Source organism: Pelodiscus sinensis, chromosome 3 (genome assembly GCF_049634645.1).
Source record: "Pelodiscus sinensis isolate JC-2024 chromosome 3, ASM4963464v1, whole genome shotgun sequence".
NCBI lineage: Eukaryota > Metazoa > Chordata > Testudines > Trionychidae > Pelodiscus > Pelodiscus sinensis.
The window spans coordinates 135619306-135631364 of NC_134713.1; positions in this window are offsets into that span (position 1 = coordinate 135619306).

Below are 12059 nucleotides of genomic sequence, written 5' to 3' on the forward strand. Positions count from 1 at the left end.
CTATTGTGTAAGGAGTCCAGTTTCACAAGCGGTGCATGAAAATATGAAAACTGTCTGGTTGCTTCATTGTTATCACCCCCACTCCAGATGAGAACTGTTGGACCAGAACTGAAAATACGGTCCTGTGTCTGTCTTTGACAGCTTATAGTAAATTATCTTCAGGCTTCAGGAAAGCTTTATGTTTAAAGCTCTGAAATTTCAGCAGCTGAAATACCCTGAGACTGCCGATAGAATAGATAAAACAGGTATGTAAGCTATGGGAATAGTTGTTAGATTTCAAAGTTCAGAGTATGACAGGTGGTTGCTGAACAATTCCATGAATATTTTGGTCCTACAACTGATCTATTTAGCTGTCCTTAGATGACTTTCAGTGTGTATTAAGTGTGGAAAAAATATCGGCCCCAATCCAGCCAAGCACTAAAGCACCACCATGGGAACAGATTTATATTTGTGTTGTGGGACTACGCAGGTGCTTACCATTTTTTCTGGATTGGGGACTTTATTTTCAGAGCACATTTTTTACTCATGATAACGTAAGTCCCCAATCCAGCAAAATGTTAAGCACCTGCGTAGTCCCAAGATGCACATACAAATCTGTTCAGATGATGGTACTTAAGTGCTTTGCTGGATTGGGGCCGATATTATTAAGTGTGGAAAAAATGCATGCTGAAAGTCACCTAAGGACAGCTGAATGCATCAACTGTAGGACTAAAATGAGACTACTCAAATTGTGGCTGCTGAATCAGGGCCATAATCATCATTGTTAATTGGAATATGTGTGTGCATTAGTATAATGAGAGAGACACTTCCAACGTAGCTTTTTCTGCAGTTCTGTACTTATTGTATCCTTATTCAGGAAAGCTTCGTTATTGAGGAAAATTTTGCACATGGATTAAACTCCTGTGGAAGTCAAACACGTACTTAAATATTTACCTCAGTTAGGGCTGAAAACAATGTGAAATAATTTATCAAGGATTTTTTTCTCTAGTTCTTCTGTAACAGTGCAGCACTATGTTCTGAATTTTCCATACTAGAAAAATGTTGGGGAAGCTGAAATTTTCCCTCTAGCTAGATGGTTAATGAAATTGAAATCCAGCTCTTCCTGGGGCATTTTTGAGCTGAGTTGTGTGGGGCTGGTTATATGGTCTTGATTCCTGCTCTCTGATATAATGATACTCTCTATAGGCTCAAGAAGGGTCAGCAACACCATTCTGGTTGTTTCTCCAAGTTATTTCATGATGAATAAGCTAGGTAAAAATGTGTGTTGGCTGTGCTGCAAATTGCAATAATAATTATGCAGGCTGATAAATTATAACTTAACCAATATACCTGTGAACAAACTAGTTTGCATTATTGAGTACCTTTAAGTGACCCATTAATTGCTGTACATACATTATTGTATGCACAATAAAATTCCAAGCCTGTAGTTTTTCTGTGTGATGGTTTAATCTGTAGATGTCCCTCTGGTTTAAGTGGGCCAACTTGTAGAAATAAACATTCATGGAGGTAAATTTTTGTAGGACAGGATCCTTAAATTATACCAACCTTCAGGCAAGGAACTCATCTTTAAAGAGCCTAACAAACTGTTTGAATTGCACAAACCATAATAATACTGTTTTACACAAGGAACACAATTAGCACAGACTAGGAAAATTCTATTCGACCAATCTTCATACATAGTTCTTTGTTTGACCATTATTTATGCGTTGGGAAACTGTTGTATTTTCCTTTATTTTTTTTCACACTGTTTCTTCATAATATGGTGGTATCTTGGGCAACCACCTGTGAGATCTGCCATATATCCTACAGACAGCCACCCTCAGACTTGTTTTGCTGTGCATGTGCCATTCTCACAGTGATTTAATCCTCTTTTCAGGATCCATTAAGGGAATTTCCTGGATCTCAGTCTAACGCTGGAACCCCTGTGCATACAGGCTGTTATCCTGGTGAATACCTCTTTATGGCATAGTTAGGGAATTGACTGGAGAATAACATATTTAATACTATAAGTAAGTAAGCATCACGTTAATGTTAAAGATTTATATTTAAGAAACTGAATCCTGAGAGAAATCTTCTCTGTTTGCAAGGTACAAATGCAGTGGTAGCATTATTAGCAGAGGTTATTAGAGGAAAATCAGAGCAACAATTTTAGCTTCTGGAGAGAAGATGAAGGGATAAAATAGCACCTCATAACAATGAATCAAAGGTAGGACCAATTTGCCAAGGTTCAAGGATAGGATATACTGCAATGAAACTCACAAGACTTAGGTTCGATACCTGGATACTGCTAACTTGCAGTGTTACCTGAGTACATCTCTTTATCTCTGTACTTAATTTTCTTCCCCCAGAATGTATCTGTTTTGTCTATTTAGAATGTAAGATCTTCAAAATAGGGACTCTGTTCTTATTATGTGTTGGTACAAGTACCTAGCACAACAGGGCCTTGATCTCGGTTAGATTTTGGAAGGACTATTGTAATACAAATACTAATATAAGACGATACTATACTTCAATGTTTTTCTTGTGTCTAATATCCTATTTATACTAATATTCATTGTTTCATTTCTATTTCAAATGCTCCAGTAGACATTATCAGGATAATCAAGTTCAACTAGATGCACTCCATTAGACCAAAGAATGAGAGCCAGTCTATTAATAATTAGTTTTACTCACTCCATTGAAAGGCTCATCAGTCCTAGAGATAGAATACAGATTGGCCAATTCTAGTTTCTGTGACTCATCCTACCCCAAAAGGAAAATTCCTCAGTCCTGAGCACACTATGAATATCATTTCAAGTTCCCCCCACACACTTCATGTGATTAAATGACTACAGCTTTTTTTCTTCCATAGTTGTTGTTCAATGATTATTCAGTAATCAGAGAAAAGTAGAAATATTATCAGAGCTGAAGTTACCAGATGCAAATTATTCAGATTATTTTCTGAAGTTTTATGTCAACAGCATTTCCTCCAGCATTAACAGCTATTGTATTTTTAAGCTGCTTAAGAAAAATCCACAAATTGTTCCCTCTTTTTCTAGCAGTACTTTATATTATCAATTATAGGGATTTTTGCAAATGTTCCTGTCTGTTATCTTTATGGAAAAGTCCTATGGAATTTAATAAAGGTTGACATCTTTGCTGTAGATTTTTTTAAGCCCATAGAATTCAACATGTAAACTGTATCTTGACTGTTATGGTGTGGCTCAAAAAAACCTGCAGAAAGGACATTATTGTCTTAAATTCATTAAGCCTCATTTTCAAAGGTTGCCCCTACTTTGGACGTCTCAGCTTGCAATGGGCTTTAATATAGCCATTGGATTTGGGATTAGCAAAAGCACATAGAATGGACTTAACTCCGTTATCCTGGGTGTGAATGGAAATTTTACGCTGACTTCAATGGTGAGGTCACCACTAAGCAATTTTGAAAATCCTACCTTATGGAAAAGTTGCCAGCCCAAAATGTCTCCTTCTGGTTGGATGTGGCCCTGCAGCCTCTTGCCTCAGCTTGTCACAATTTCTTTTGGTCTACTCTGGCTACGGGAGCATCCTGGTTGTCCCGCCATGCCACTGTGCAAAGACCTGCCCCATCTAAAGCCATACAGTGCTTTATAAAAGCTTAAAAGAAATATAAATCAAACCTTCAGCTTGGCTGACAGCCACTTCATCATAGTGTGCTTCTGCTGCGCTATACTGCCCCCTGTCTAATCCTGGGCTACTGTGCCTCAGTCAACCCCACGGCCCTGGACCTGGCATATCCTTTTCTCATAGATTTAAGCAGGCTACACCTCTCAGAGTCCCTACCCCCAGTCTGAGTTCAAGCTCACCCCTGGAGTAGGCTCTGCTTCCCAACAGTCTCCCCGGCTGCTCCCCAGAGACAGGGAATGGAACTCCCCTCTCTGCATCTCACCTCGCCAAGTGGTTCTGCCCAGCTTTTTATGGTAGCCAACTTAACGCTCCCTCTGTAGAGCGTCCTCCCTCCCCACATTAAGCCTGGCCTACCCTCCAGATGGGGGCAGGAAAGTTGACTGGCATTTCAGGCCCATATTTACCCTTTCCTACTCAGTGGGAGGTAAACACCCCATCACACACATTCATTTCAAAATTAAGTGCCTAGAATACAGCATCTAACTCCATTTTGGGGCAACAAAATAATACATGTCTAAGGTTACCCACTCAGCATTTTAGGTACTCCAAATCAGAGGCTGCTTATGAAAATTTAGGCCTATAGTTCTTTAAAATAGTTTCCACAGATCCCTATCAGTTTTATGGTTCAACTTGATAGGACTCTTTCATTCAGGAAAACCAGCGAGCAGTAAGACCCAGTGTACCTATAAAGCTAGCAGTCCTGAATTAATGCTGTAGCTAGTCTCATGTTCTCTCATTCGTGGGCTTCTAAACTGCCCATTTCATTTTTCTTTGTAATACTAAAATCAATTGGCTGTGCCTCTATTTGTTTGCCAGCGACCTGAAATCAAAAGATGTGTTCAGGCTCAGATCTACTGAAGGTGCTGGAGAAATGTTCAGTCTGTCAGGTTTGTTTCTTTGCTGTCTTTGAGAAATACTGTGCACTATTAGGACAAGAATAGATCCACTCTTTGATATGCCTTCTCTTGGAATTTTTCTTGTATGTGAGTAAAAGGTTGCTTCATCACCCCACCAAACAGTGTTTCTGCCTCTCTTTTTTCTATATAGCATTCCTTGCCATGGACCGACTTGCATAAAGCATTTCACTTGCTCATTTAAACTGGTAAACTTGGAAGCCCTATGGAATGTCCCCCAGGCTGTAGGGGACATGAAGGAGAAAAACAGCCTGCATACTGAGGAAACAGATTGCATGAAGGATTAGAGACTGGTGTCACATTGATGGTGGGACTGAGAAAGGCACTAGATCCACACCTACATAGAACCAGTGGCTGAGAGCCCCTTTATAAAGGGTGCAGTGGAAATGGAGCCCACATTTTTGCCAAGTGTGGAATAAAGGTTATCTGTGAGAAGTCTTGCCATCCATCTACCATTGACAGATTGCATCCCTACAGTCAACTCCAATGGATACTCTTACAAAAGACCTGCTTACTTGTAGGATAGAGAGAAAGGAGCCAAATGGGCCTTACTATACAAAAGGCCAAGAAACAAAAATCACAGCTCCTTCCTGTTAAAAGGGTGATGGAGCTACTAGAATTACTGCTGGGAGCTCTCGTCACTGCAATAACCCCAACTGCACTCTTCTACTGTAGACTGGGGCTCGAAAGCCAACATCCAGCCACTGGAAATAACCACCAGTAAAACAGAACTGTATTTTTCTCTTCTAGCTGCTGAGCAAGGTTAGCAATGCGAACAATCTATAGATGCCAAGGCCAGAAGGGACTACTGTGATCCTCTAGTCTGAACTGATCACACAAGCCATAGAACTTCCCTAAAATAATCCCTAGAGAACATTTTAGCAAAACATCCTATGTTGATTTAAATTGCCACCGTTGGAGAATCTGCTATCAAACAAATTTGTAATCTCATTCAAATCATACCAAGTTTGGCACCATCGGTTTTCCATAAACCCATGTTGATGGACAATATGCTACTCTCCTTTAGTTCTTTATAACTGAGTCCCTTCTCAACTGTTCCAATATCTAGAGGTCAGACTGACACACCTATCATTACCCAAATCATCCCGTTTAACTTTTTAAAATGTTGGTACAACAATAGTTTTCTATGAAACTTCCCCAGCATTCCGAGACTTAATAAAGATCAACATTAGCACTCCAGCTCTTTTAAAATTATTGGTTGCAAGACCTGCTGATTTAAAAATGTCTAACTTTAGTAGCTTCCCTCTAACATCCCCCCTAAGGGCTTGTCTAGACTACGGGGAAGATTCAAAAGAGGATATGCAAATTCCATGGGAATTCGCATATCTTCTTCCGATCTCACTTTTGAAAGCAAAGCTTTTGAAAGTGAAAGTAGTTTAGACGCAGCTTTTTTGGCAACCCTCCCCCCCTTTGTCGAAAAGTCTCTTTTCCTCAAAAAACGAGGTTTACCTGACTTTTTGACAAAGGGGAGAGGAGTTAGCTGAAAAAGCTGCATCTAAACTACTTCTACTTTAGAAGAAGATCCTGTGGAATTTGCGTATCCTCTTTCGAATATTCCCCGTAGTCTAGACATAGCCTAAAAGACTAGTGGAATGGGCAAACAACCATCACATGACAAGTCCACATTGCCTTCTTGTTCTCAAAATATAGACAGAAAGGTGTTGTACACTTCTGTCTTTTCTGCATTGCTGCAGTTTTACCACTTCAGTTTTGTTCCTCATGTATTTACAGAACTCCTTAAAATCACTCTCCCTGCAGATTAAGGTCATTAAGTTAGATATTAGGATTTTAACTATGTAGGTAGTTGGGCTCTGGGATATGCTTCCAAGGGGGGTTGTGGAAATCCCATAATTGAAGGATTTTAAGAACAGGTTGGAGAAACACCTATCAGGGAGGGTCTAAAACTTCCTCGCATTTTCTTGTCCCACCTTTATTGGAAATGGAGAACATTGGATCAGTGCCCTCTTTATAACAGCTGTTTAAGTTTTCGTAGATTGTTATCAAGTCCCTCCCTCCCCCCAGCCTATAAACACTTAGACTCTAAAATCAGAAGATATCATTGTAATCATCTAACCTGACCTCCTGCTCATTGCATGTCAAAATCTCCCCTACTCACTCCTGTAACAGATCCCTAACCTCCGAGTTTCTGGAGTCCCCAAAATCATGGTGTAAAGACTTAGAAACATAGAATACTGGGACTGGAAGGGACCCAGTACTATCTAGACCATCCCTGATAGACATGTATCTAACCGACTCTTAAATATCTCCAGAGATGGAGATTCCACAACCTTACTAGGTAATTTATTCCAGTGTTTAACCACCCTGACAGTTGGGAACATTTTCCCAATGTCCAACCTAAACCTACCTTGCTGCAGTTTAAGCCCATTGCTTCTTGTTCTATCCTCAGAAGCCAGGAAGAACAAGTTTTCTCCCTCCTCCTTATGACACCCTTTTAGATGCCTGAAAACCACTATCGTGTCCCCTCTCAGTCTTCTCTTTTCCAAACTAAACAAGCCCAATTCTTTCAGTCTTCCTTCATAGGTTATGTTCTCTAGACCTTTAATCATTTTTGTTGCTCTTCTCTGTGCCTTTTCCAATTACTCCACATCTTTCTTGAAATGTGGTGCCCAGAACTGGACACAATACTCTAATTCAGGCCTAAACAGAGCAGAGTAGAGTGAAAGAATGACTTCTCATGTCTTGCTCACAACACACCTGTTAATGCATCTTAGAATCATGTTTGCTTTTTTTGCAACAGTGTCACATTGACTCATATTTAGCTTGTGGTCCACTATAACCCCTAGATTCCTTTCTGCTGTACTCCTTCCTAGACAGTCGCTTCCCATTCTGAATATGTGAAACTGATTATTCCATCCTAAGTGGAACACTTTGCATTTTTCCTTATTAAACTTCATCCTCAGACCATTTCTCCAATTTGTCCAGATCATTTTGAATTATGACCCTATCCTCCAAAGCAATTGCAACCCCTCCCAGCTTGGTATCATCTGCAAACTTAATAAGTGTATTCTCTATGCTGATATCTAAATTGTTGATGAAGGTATTGAACAGAAGTGGTTCCAAAACAGACCCCTGCAGAATCCCACTTGTTATACCTTTCCAGCAGGATTGTGAACCATTAATAACTACTCTCTGGGAATGGTTACCCAAACAGTTATGTACCCACCTTATAGTAGCCCCATCTAAGTTGTATTTTCCTAGTTTATTGATAAGAACATCATGCAAGACATTATCAAATGCCTTACTAAGGTCTAGGTATACCAATCCACCGCTTCTCCCTATCCACAAAACTCGTTATCCTATCAAAGAAAGCTATCAGATTGGTTTGACATGATTTGTTCTTTACAAATCCATTCTGGCTGTTCCCTATCACCTTATTATCTTCCAAGTGGTTGCAGATGATTTCCTTAATTACTTACTCCATTATCTTTCCTGGCACAGAAGTTAAACTGACTGGTCTGTAGTTTCCTGGGTTGTTTTTATTTCCCTTTTTATAGATGGGCACTATATTTGCCCTTTTCCAGTCTTCTGGAATCTCTCCTGTCTTCCATGATTTTCCAAAGATGATAACTAATGGCTCAGATACCTCCTCTATCAGCTCCTTGAGTATTCTAGGATGCATTTAATCAGGGCATTCCTTCATCAGACTTCTCAGTGAAGACCAAAACAAATAACAGAATTTACCATTCCTTCATCACATTTCAAATAACAGAATATACCATTTACATTAGTTTAAAGCTGCAAGTGACCCATGACCCATGCTGGAGAGGAAACAGAATTCCCCTTCTCCCACTAGGATCTCTGACAATCTAAATCAGAAGAAAATTCCTTCCTGACCCCAAATATAGTGATCAGTTAGACCCATCAGGCAGGTAGCTGGGAAAGAATTCTCTGTAGTAACTCAGAGCCCTCCCCAGCTACTGCCCTGTGTCTGGCCAATGGGAATTTTTTGCTACTGGCAGTTGTAGATGGGCCACATGCTATTTCAGGCAGTCCCATTGTAATATCCTTGCCATGAGAAATGATCAAGCTCAGTCTTGAGGCCAGTTATGCTCTTTTGCCACCAATGATCCTCTGGAAAGATTGCTACAGAATTTCACTCCTCTGATGGTTAGAAACCTTCACCTAATTTCAGCCTTAAACATGATTATGGATAGTTTATTGCCATTTGTTCTTATGTCCACACTGGTACTTAGCTTTAACTCTCCTTCCTTCCTGATATTGATCCCTCTGATGTATTTATTGAGCTCAATCTGATCTCCCATACCCTCCTTTTGACTACGTTAAACAAGCTGAACTCTTGGAGTCTCCTCTTGTAGGGTACGTCTAGACTACATGGCTCCGTCGACGGAGCCATGTACATTTGTTGTTTTGGCAAAGGCAAATGAAGCCGCGATTTAAATGATCACGGCTTCATTTACATTTACATGGCTGCCATGCTGAGCCGACAAACAGCTGATCAGCTGTTTGTCCGCTCAGCGTGCTAGTCTGGATGCTCCCCTGCTGACATCAAAGCCCTTTGTCGGCAGCCCCGGTAAACCTCGTCCCACAAGGAATAACGGGGCTGCCGACAAAGGGCTTTGATGTCGGCAGGGGAGCGTCCAGACTAGCGTGCTGAGCCGACAAACAGCTGATCAGCTGTTTGTCGGCTCAGCGCGGCAGCCATGTAAATATAAATGAAGCCGCGATCATTTAAATCAGGGCTTCATTTGCCTTTGCCTATGTGTCTAATCTACATGCCTCTGCCGACAGAGGCATGTAGTCTAGACACAGCCGTAAAGTAGAGTGTCCATTCCTCGAGTCATCCTTGCAGCCCTTCTTTGCACATGTGCATTTAAATTAATCTTTCTTAGACATGGAAAATGAGAACTACACACAGTATTCCAGATGAGGTCTCACTACTGTCTTGTATAATGGTACTAACACTTCCCTACTGGAAATAACTTGTGGTATGCGTCCTGCATTAGCCTTTTTTCACAGCCACATCATGTTGAATGATCATAATAATCTTGTGATCTGCCATTACACCCAGTTGTTTCTCCTCCACTGTGATTTCCAACAAATAAATCCCATTATACCAGAAATTATTTTTGTTACTCCTTAACAAGTATACCTTGCACTTAACACAATTGAAAGTCATCCCATTTCTGTTACTCTAGTTTACAAGGACATTCTAGATCAAGAAACCTAAGTCACACTGAAAGTCTAATTTCACATTGGTAATATTTTCTAAAGCACCTAAGGTCTCACTAACAGCAACTTGGGAGTTTTCTTTTTATATACCTCTGGTACAGGGCTCATCCCAAGCACAGATAAAATATTGATAGCTACAGAGCCTGTTAATATCCTTGCAATATTTTACCCATACTGCATGTCTTATACCCACAGACATGTGTCCTTAAGTCTGTCAGACAAATTTAGGTTTTACTGACATGAAATCACTTATTTTGTATAGCAAAGATATAAAACAATTTCATACTTAGTTGGATCAAACACCAGACCATGAATTCTAATATAATCTAACCATTATAATGAAAAGTAAAATTTAAAAGTGCAATGATATCAAATTTGAGTTCAAACATGGGTTCTTCTATAACAACTTACATGTGTCCGGAGGACCTCTGAGTTGATATGGGATATGATATTTTCAAATAGGAATTGGGGGGGGGGGAATTTTGACAGAATTGAGGTTCTGAGCCTGAGTAATTTAAACATTTAATGTTATTTAGATTCTAGGCATTTCGGGTTCCCGCCCTAACCCCATGCTCTACTTTAGTTTCCACTTTGTTCAAAATCCAGTAATGACTCAGAGGAAGGTCACAAACAGTAGCTATGACTATTTTGGCATTTTAACACTGTTGTATCTTAAAATGAGCATTTTCTTGGAAAGTAATAGCTGTATGTGACTAGAATAATAATCCTCTGCCTATCTGATTCTGATCTCTGTAATCACTAGCATAGTATCTTCCCTCATCCGACTTTAAAAGGAAAGTAGTTCAGGTTTACTGCACAATGACACATTAGGCAATTGAAATGTCAACAGAAAAAAACCCACACAGAGGTGTAATTAGTTTTACAATCAAGTACTGTTCTATGTGTTCTGGCAATTTAGAGTTTTCATCAAAACAGTTTTAATTTTATACACATAAAAGAGGCTCATGTTAGGTAGTCACTGCGAGATACATATTACTTTGAGCTCAGTGGCAATATTTGTTGTGAGAAGATGCTTAAGGTGTAATTGATGAAGTTTGTATACATCCTGACCTTCTGCCCTTTAGAAATAAATAAATGTGATCAATACTAACCAGAATTGCCCGAAAAACATTGCATTGGCACCCAAGTAGTTACTCTTATGAGATCTGTGTTTGGATAAGGGGAAAATTTTTGTTAACACTAATGAATATTCTCTGCGGGTTTGGACCTGCCCTTTCATTGTCCTTCATTGTCCTACCGCTGTTTCCTTACTAACCCTTCACTGTCATGGCAAAGATCTTAGAAGTCTCTGGACACCAATTCTAGCATCACATATTTCACTCATGAGTAAGTAAATGGAAAAGAGCATCAGAACGAGGGGTCACCGGAATGTGAGCTTCAGGGCCATAGCGATAACCATCTAATTTAGATTTATTAAAATCCAAGAGCATTAACAGGCTACAGCAAGCTCCTCCAACTTAAGGTACTTCTTACTAGTATAAGTAGTCTTCTAGTGCTAGGTAATTTTTAAAACATTTACCTTCTAGGGAAGTGTTTCTTAAACTGTGTTCTGCGATACAGAGGCAGTTGGAGGTGTGCCACGGGAACAACAGAATTCAAAATAGCCATCCTTAAAGGGGCAAGAGACTTTTTTTCCCCTCTATCTTTCCCCGACCCTTTTTTTCCTCAATAACTCCCCCCCCAACCTTTTTTTCCCCCCTCAACAAAACATCCTTGGTGTTCCTCCTAAAAAAACATTGTTTGGTGTTTCTCGGTCTTAAAAAGTTTACGAAACACTGCTCTAGGGTTTGGGGGGGTGTCTAGACTACACCTCTGTGTTGACACCTCATTTTTTGAGGAATACAGGATCTGTTGAAAAAGGGTTTATTTTTGACAGATCCGAGTCTAGACTGCCATTTTTTTTTAAACTTCATTTAGAAAAAAAGTGGTGGCCATATTTATGCTAATGAAGCATGGGATATTTAAATCCCAGCTTCATTAGCAATTTTGATGTGCTTGATTTGCATCCCTCTGTAAAGAGAGGGATGCAGTCTAGACGTAGCCTAAAAGTCCTTCCTGGACTGAGACATCACTGGTAGATAAAATTGACTACTGTAATGTTGTCTTCTTGGCTCAATACTAAAATGTATTTTCTTCCATAAGATCATTATGGTTCTGTAGCCATGGGGTGCAGAAGGAGGCAGGATTCAGAATCTCCACTGAGGGAGTCCTAACTCTTGTAGGCTGTCAAGCCAAGATCTCTGGGTG